We start from the raw sequence: 7976 nt of genomic DNA, 5'->3' as shown, positions 1-7976 counted from the left end.
AACGTGTCGTTTCATGCGTCGGTCAAACACTCGACGCCCAGCTGGAAACACTTCAGGGAAGTTCATCTGCCCGAGATTCAGAAAAGTCACAGAAAATGTCAAATTGTTGTGATATAGATGTTTATCAAATCAAATCACTTTTGTTGTCACATCACATGTGCAGGTACACTGGTACAGCACATGTGGGTGAAATTCTTGTGTGCGAGCTGCACAAGCAACAGAGGTGTGCAGGACGATAGGATATGATCATGGTCACAGCGCAGCCCCAGTGATGTTAAACACAGAGGGTTCAAACCTGTCGTTGCTTCATCAGTGTGGACGTTTAACGATGGATGTAACCATGTAATTATGGTTACATCCATAATTAAACTCACGATCGGCCCACATATTGTTGTCTTTTGTTGCAGACACCAAGTGTTGAGATCCTGTCTCAACCTCCTACATTCTTCCAGCAGGTTACACATTATTTTTTGTATTTGGAATCAAATATATGTGTCAGTTGGGCCTAGTGCAGGGGTCAGCAACCTTTAACACCCAAAGAGCCTTTTGGACCCGGTTTCCACGCAAAGGGTCAGGGTTCGGGAAAACACTGGGAGCCGCAAATACTTTGTGACATCTAAAATGAAGATAACACTGTGTGTATTGTTTTTACCTTTATGCTTTGTGTGAACAACTACAGTGTGTTGCTTATGAAATCCATGAAGTGCTACAGAGAAAATTACATTTGATTTATGTAATGAACACATTTTGAGCTCTTAAAGAAATATAACAAAGGAAAGCTGAACTACAATGATCCATGTAGCAAACACAAACTGTTATATCGCCTTTGGGCTTTTGGAGCCTTGACCTGACTTTTAAAAAATAATTGGAAAAAAGCTCTATGCTGCTACAAAATGAAAAATAGATATTTGCAAAATTCTGCCCAAGTATGTATTTTACCTGGTTACTGCGTGTTGTGGGCGTGGTCTGCAGTGCCGCTGCAGGGGAGGCGGACGCACCTGAGCGGCACCCGCAATCACGCCTTAACGTCTGTGCTCTCTCTGCTGTTGTTGGTGTGTGTCGGGCTGTGAGCTGCAAAGCTACAGCCGGCTGTGTGCGCACAGCAACCGTGTGTGTAAAGTGGTCAATAAAGAGATGCTGAAAAGCGCGTTCATGCAAACATCGTCGGGTCTGCCGTGATATGTTTACAACGGGACTTCTGCTCCTGAACCTCTGCGCACAGCGTCTGCAGGTCGGGGCTGTACGAAGTCACTTTATCTCTACAGACTGTAAGCTGTCGTCTGTGAGGCGTCAGCGTGTTTGTTTGAACACAGTTCACGGTGGAGAACAGCTGCTGACATAATGTGGATCCAAGATCCATAACTGGCCTACCTGGGGCTGAAAGTCTCCATAAATGCAGGCGTTTCGGCGGCTACACCGGCTTCCACGAGTGTGACGCTTATTTTGAGAAAATAATAGAATATAAATGTATTTTTATATTTCAATATCACAATAATCTTCCAATGTAGAACTACAAGTTAAAAAAGAAGTAACATAAATCAAATCCACTTCAGCTAAATACTTCTCATTTATTTCCATCTTACATGCTGTGACTGCAGCCATTCCCACATCTCTGTGAATGGGACTCATGGACATGGATCAGTGGTTGTTGATCAATGGTCCTGAGAATCTGCATAATTAAGATGAAGGAACGGAGCTCCCAGCCCATCGTTCCTGCAGCTGCTTTCAGTCTTTATGCAAATGTCCTGTTTGTAAGACTGAAACCTGCAGCTGAGACTGAAGACGTCACCTGATGATGACGACACGTTTCTCCCACAAAACGCTGCGTCCAGATGAACAGAAGCAACAGACTCACTTTCCTGGATGATTGAGATGCATCAAGACTTCATTGTGTGTTACTTCTCATTCAGCACAGACACATTATTCCTGTTAGGTCATGTCAGCTGTCACTCAGTACAAGCACAACTGTGAACAACACAAACTTCTCTTCAATGTGTCACAGAAACACTAAGTGTGAGAGCCTGTATGACACACAGGACAGACTGTAAGCTCTGCTGGCTGCACAGCACTTTGTAGCAGTTTTCCAACATGTCCTCCACCCGTGATGTCAGTGGTGGGACCCCAGTCACAGCACTCAGCACCACCTCCTTTAAATGGATTTTATAGCAGTTACTCCCGTTACTCGGTGCAACGCTTCTTAAATGTGTTTTTGCAGGATAAAACACAGCAGGTGGTGTAGAGAGGACGTCAGCTGACGGAGCAGAGGGAGGCAGACTGTGGATAAATGACAGAGTGAGAGGAGAGCAACCATGACAGAAGCACAGGTGTGGCAGATAGAAGTGGCTTTATAGACACTTATTGTCAGTCCTCGTGCATGCTGTGGAAATAAGTGTCTGTGTCATGAGGTGACATGTGAGCTTATCTTTGGTCAATAAAGCTGAACGACCAGTTTTCACTTTGCTTGTTACGCTTGTTTAGTGACGTCTGGGTTTCTGTGGAGCCCGAATTTTGATGAGTTCTGGTGAAATCATCTGAGATCATCTGAGCATCGGTGAAGAGTCAGCAGAGAAAGTGTGGGACAGAAGTTTGCTTTGGACACATGGACTGAAATCAAAAAGTAACAAACAGGATTTCCAATGGACAGTATGGAGAAGTGAAAGTACACAAAGGCTGTGCTGGAACACGTGTGTTACACTTTTTGACAGCTGAGAACAAAACACAATATTTTGCATCATCTCTGCAGTGTCTCTTCTTTCCTCTGCTGTTGTGCTTTTAGCTCCAAACTGTTTCAAATGGTTTGTCAGCAAGCTGACCTCTGACCTCTGCAGTACTAACTCCTGACCCGTACAAAGAGCGGGCGTTTCTGACCTTTGACCTGCAGCTGTATGTCTCTCAGTCTCAGTTCTTCTCTCCGTCACTGATGGAGCAGGTGTAGTTGCTGCTGACAGTCAGTCGTTTGTTTTCTCAGAGTGAGGCTGAAGTCTGAACTGTTCAGAGCATCAGGTCTCATCAACGTGCGCTGCTGTAACGCCGCTTTGTCCTCTGAGATCACCAGGTATGAAACCTGAGTGCTGACAGAGCAGCATGTTCCCCCTCATTCACCTCCACCACCACAGCCAAGGCATGCTGGGAAACTGAGGACACACAGACGGAGAACTGAAGTGTCTGCTGTGTGTTCATCTCAGAGTCCTCACAGGTGACACATTAGCTCCAGAACACCAAGCCAGGTGTTTGAAGCCTGACAGGGATTCTTCCCATCCAGAGGGAGGATTTAGCTGCACAACAATGAACATTAGTGTGTAGTTTAGAAACACAGACTGTGCCTGCACTGCATCTAGTGAAGAAAAGTGTTACTGCGAGAGAACGAGGCTCCTTTAAAGCAGCTGATATTAAGGTTGAAAAATCAACAATAAGCTGATGTAATCAACGTTTCACAAAATGGTCAGCAGCTAAAATCTGGAGCCGTTCTTTGGTGGTAATTAACAGTTTGTTCTTGTTAGCTAATTATGTCATTAAAGGTAGCAGCAGAAGCCTTGTGTTGAAAGCCCATTCACTCACACATTCACACAGTATGTGTGTGTCTGTGTTACACTGTGGACATCCCTTCTGTTGGAGCGCCATCTTGTGGCAGGTTTAAGAAATGTTCTTCTTGTAAATCCAAACTGATGCACCTCCATAGCAGACTGTGGAGGCTTTCAGTGACATGAAGACTTGATTTATACTGTCATATTCTCCTGTTACACAAAGCACAGCACGCTGAACATGGATGAACTGAAACTCCCAGCATCTGACTGAGGAAAAGCACAAATCATTCTCACACTGACTCCTGCTTGATTTTAGATTTGCTTTCAAATCCTCACACTTTCATATGAAGCACTAAATGGGCTCCAGACTGTTTATCTCAGCTTCCTGTCAAACACACTGCTGCTCACACCGAGGCTCAGTTTACTCCTCCAGCCTGGCTTAACCTGCTGTCTGTTAAAAACAGTCCCACACTCCTCTGTTTAATCCTTCTGATCAGACTCTTTGATTTTGTATTGTTTTTACCTGAAGTTGTGTTTTTGACATGGTTCTGTCTGTGAAATAAAGCTCACACACACACTGCTACAGTCCTTCATACACTTAGAAACGAAGCTGCTCCTTTCCTCAGTGCTGACACATAAAGAAGAGTTGCTTTTATATCCAACACGTCTCTGTTCCAGAAAACAGCTTCAGCAGCCTCTGAGTCTGAACTTGGAGTTGGTTATAAGCCACAGGCCTGTGTGCACAGCAATGAGGAAATATAATGCAGTAAGTGAAACATGGATGTGTGGAACAGATTATCCCAAAGGTTGATTCTGTTCATCTGGACGTTCTCAGTGAAACATTTGGTCTCTCGGTCAGGTGACTCCTTTAGTCTCAGCTGACTGCAGCTTTCCAAACCTTTGTCACTGGATCACTCACTTCATCTCCAACGTGTCCCTGACACAGACAGCTGGAGCCGTTACAGCAAAATCATTGATCATCGTTTTTAGAACATTAGCTGGTGTTGGTGGGCAGGCTAGCAGTGCTAATTGTTAGCACTAGTTCTGCTGCTCTCCCTTTGTCTCTGTTATTGTTGGTCTTTAGTGAACAATAGAAAGTGTCTTCATGAGACTGTTGCCTAATGTTCAAATGTAGATAACACCACCTGCACCAACCTGTTACACAGCACAACCCTCTGGTGTAGCTTTGCCCATACGGTAAAAAAATATATTTTAAAATACATTTTAAAATATATTTATATATTTAAAATGTATTTTAGCACATATATTTTTTGGCCATTTTTTGTATATTTTGAAATATATTAATAAAATATATTTCAAAATACAATTTAAATGTATTTAAAATCATTCAAAAAAATATAAATTTAACCCTTCATATATTTCTAAGAAAACACATTCACATGTAACATCTGAAAGAAATCTTTATTTGATGTTTAAAACATACATATAGCATATCAATCAAGCAAGGAATATTCATTTTATAAGTTTATTCTCATTACATAATTAAACATTCTAAAAGAAACACACACACATATACATATATGTGTGTATATAAAAAACACCCAGCACGCCCCTGCGGGCGGTTTATCCTTCAAGCTCGGGTCCTCTACCAGAGGCCTGGGAGCTTGAGGGTCCTGCGCAGTATCTTAGCTGTTCCCAGGACTGCGCTCTTCTGGACAGAGATCTCCGATGTTGTTCCCGGGATCTGCTGGAGCCACTCGCCTATCTTGGGAGTCACCGCACCTAGTGCTCCGATTACCACGGGGACCACCGTTACCTTCACCCTCCACATCCTCTCGAGCTCTTCTCTGAGCCCTTGGTATTTCTCCAGCTTCTCGTGTTCCTTCTTCCTGATATTGCTGTCATTCGGAACCGCTACATCGATCACTACGGCCATCTTCTTCTGTTTGTCTACCACCACTATGTCCGGTTGGTTAGCCACCACCATTTTGTCCGTCTGTATCTGGAAGTCCCACAGGATCTTAGCTCGGTCATTCTCCACCACCCTTGGGGGCATCTCCCATTTTGACCTCGGGACTTCCAGGTTATACTCCGCACAGATGTTCCTGTACACTATGCCGGCCACTTGGTTATGGCGTTCCATGTATGCCTTGCCTGCTAGCATCTTGCACCCTGCTGTTATGTGCTGGATTGTCTCTGGGGCATCTTTACACAGCCTGCACCTGGGGTCTTGCCTGGTGTGATAGACCCCAGCCTCTATGGATCTTGTGCTCAGAGCTTGTTCTTGTGCTGCCATGATTAGTGCCTCTGTGCTGTCTTTCAGTCCAGCTTTGTCCAGCCACTGGTAGGATTTCTGGATATCAGCCACCTCCTCTATCTGCCGGTGGTACATACCGTGCAGGGCCTGTCCTTCCATGATGGTTCCTCATCTCCCTCCTCTTTCTTGGGTTTCTGCTGCCTGAGGTATTCACTGAGCACTCGGTCAGTTGGGGCCATCTTCCCAATGTATTCTTGGATGTTCGTTGTCTCATCCTGGACTGTGGTGCTGACACTCACCAGTCCCCGGCCCCCTTCCTTCCGCTTAGCGTACAGCCTCAGGGTGCTGGACTTGGGGTGAAACCCTCCATGCATGGTAAGGAGCTTTCTTGTCTTTATGTCAGTGGCTTCTATCTCCTCCTTTGGCCAGCCTATTACCCCAGCAGGGTACCTGATCACGGGCAGGGCGTACGTGTTGATGGCCCGGATCTTGTTCTTACCATTCAGCTGACTCCTCAGGACTTGCCTGACCCTCTGCAGGTACTTGGTGGTTGCAGCTTTTCTAGCGGCCTCTTCATGGTTCCCATTCGCCTGCGGGATCCCCAAGTACTTGTAACTGTCCTCTATGTCTGCAATGTTGCCTTCTGGTAGTTCAATCCCCTCAGTTCTGACTACCTTCCCTCTCTTTGTTACCATCCGACTACACTTCTCCAGTCCGAACGACATTCCAATGTCATTGCTGTATAGCCTGGTAGTGTGGATCAGTGAATCGATGTCTCGTTCACTCTTGGCATACAGCTTGATGTCATCCATGTACAGGAGGTGGCTGACAACTGCTCCGTTCCGTAGTCGGTATCCGTAGCCAGTCTTGTTAATGATCTCACTGAGGGGGTTCAGGCCTATGCAGAACAGCAGTGGGGACAGAGCATCTCCTTGGTAGATCCCGCACTTGATGGTGACTTGTGCTATGGGCTTGGAGTTGGCCTCTAGTGTTGTACGCCACATCCCCATTGAGTTCCTGATGAAGGCTCTTAGGGTCCCATTGATCTTGTACAATTCTAGGCATTCCAGTATCCAGCTGTGGGGCATTGAGTCATAGGCCTTCTTGTAATCAATCCAGGCAGTGCACAGGTTGGTCAGTCTGGTCTTGCAGTCTCGGCTGATTGTTCTGTCTACCAGTAGCTGGTGTTTTGCGCCTCTGGTATTCTTGCCAATTCCTTTCTGTGTCCCGCTCATGTATTGACCCATGTGCCTGTTCATCTTAGCCGATATGATGCCTGACAGGAGCTTCCATGTAGTACTGAGGCAGGTTATTGGTCGGTAGTTGGAGGGGACCGGTCCCTTCTTGGGGTCCTTGGGGATCAGGACCGTCCGGCCTTCAGTTAGCCATTCCGGGTGTCTCTCGTTAACTAGCAGCTGGTTCATTTGTGCTGCCAGACGCTCGTGGAGTGCAGTTAGCTTCTTCAGCCAGTAGGCGTGAACCATGTCGGGCCCTGGTGCTGTCCAACTCTTCATACTGGAGACCCTTTCTTGGATATCTGCCACTGTGATGGTTACTGGACCCTGTTCAGGGAGGTCGCTGTGGTCTGCCCTCAGATCCTCTAGCCACTGAGCATTGCCGTTATGGGTTGCATCCTTCTCCCATATGCTCTTCCAGTATTGCTCCGTCTCCAGCCTTGGTGGTGCTGTTCTCTTATTGTTCCCTTGCCACTGAGAGTACACCTTTGCTGGTTCTGTGGAGAACAGCTGGTTTATTCTCCTGCCTTCTATCTCTCTGGTGTACCTCCTCAAGCGGCTGGCCAAGGCTGTGAGTCTTTGCTTGGCAGTTTCCAAGGCCTCAGGTATGGACAGCTTGCTGTATTTCTTAGGCACCTTATTCGTCGCACCTTTCTGCAACTCCGTTAGTTGGCTAACCTCTCTCCGTGCTACTTTGATCTTGCCCTCTAGCCTCCTTCTCCATGGAGGGTACTGCCCCTTGTGGCTGTTCAACTTGTAGCCAAGCATCTCACTGATCACTGCTGCCGTATTGTAGATCAGCTTGTTAGTGTCGGTAATCGTGGTTGTAGGTATTGTCCGTAGTGCTGCATTAACATCATCTAGCAGACCTTCTGAGGGTACTTCACGTAATCTTGGTAACCGGCTACGGGGGATCCAGGTTTCAAGCTTGGCCATGATCCTATTTTTCAGGTCAGTTCCTCTCGCACTCAACGATCCTTCTCCTATCGCACTTGGGGC

Source organism: Maylandia zebra, linkage group LG2, assembly GCF_041146795.1.
Source record: "Maylandia zebra isolate NMK-2024a linkage group LG2, Mzebra_GT3a, whole genome shotgun sequence".
NCBI lineage: Eukaryota > Metazoa > Chordata > Actinopteri > Cichliformes > Cichlidae > Maylandia > Maylandia zebra.
This window is presented reverse-complemented; position numbering follows the sequence as displayed.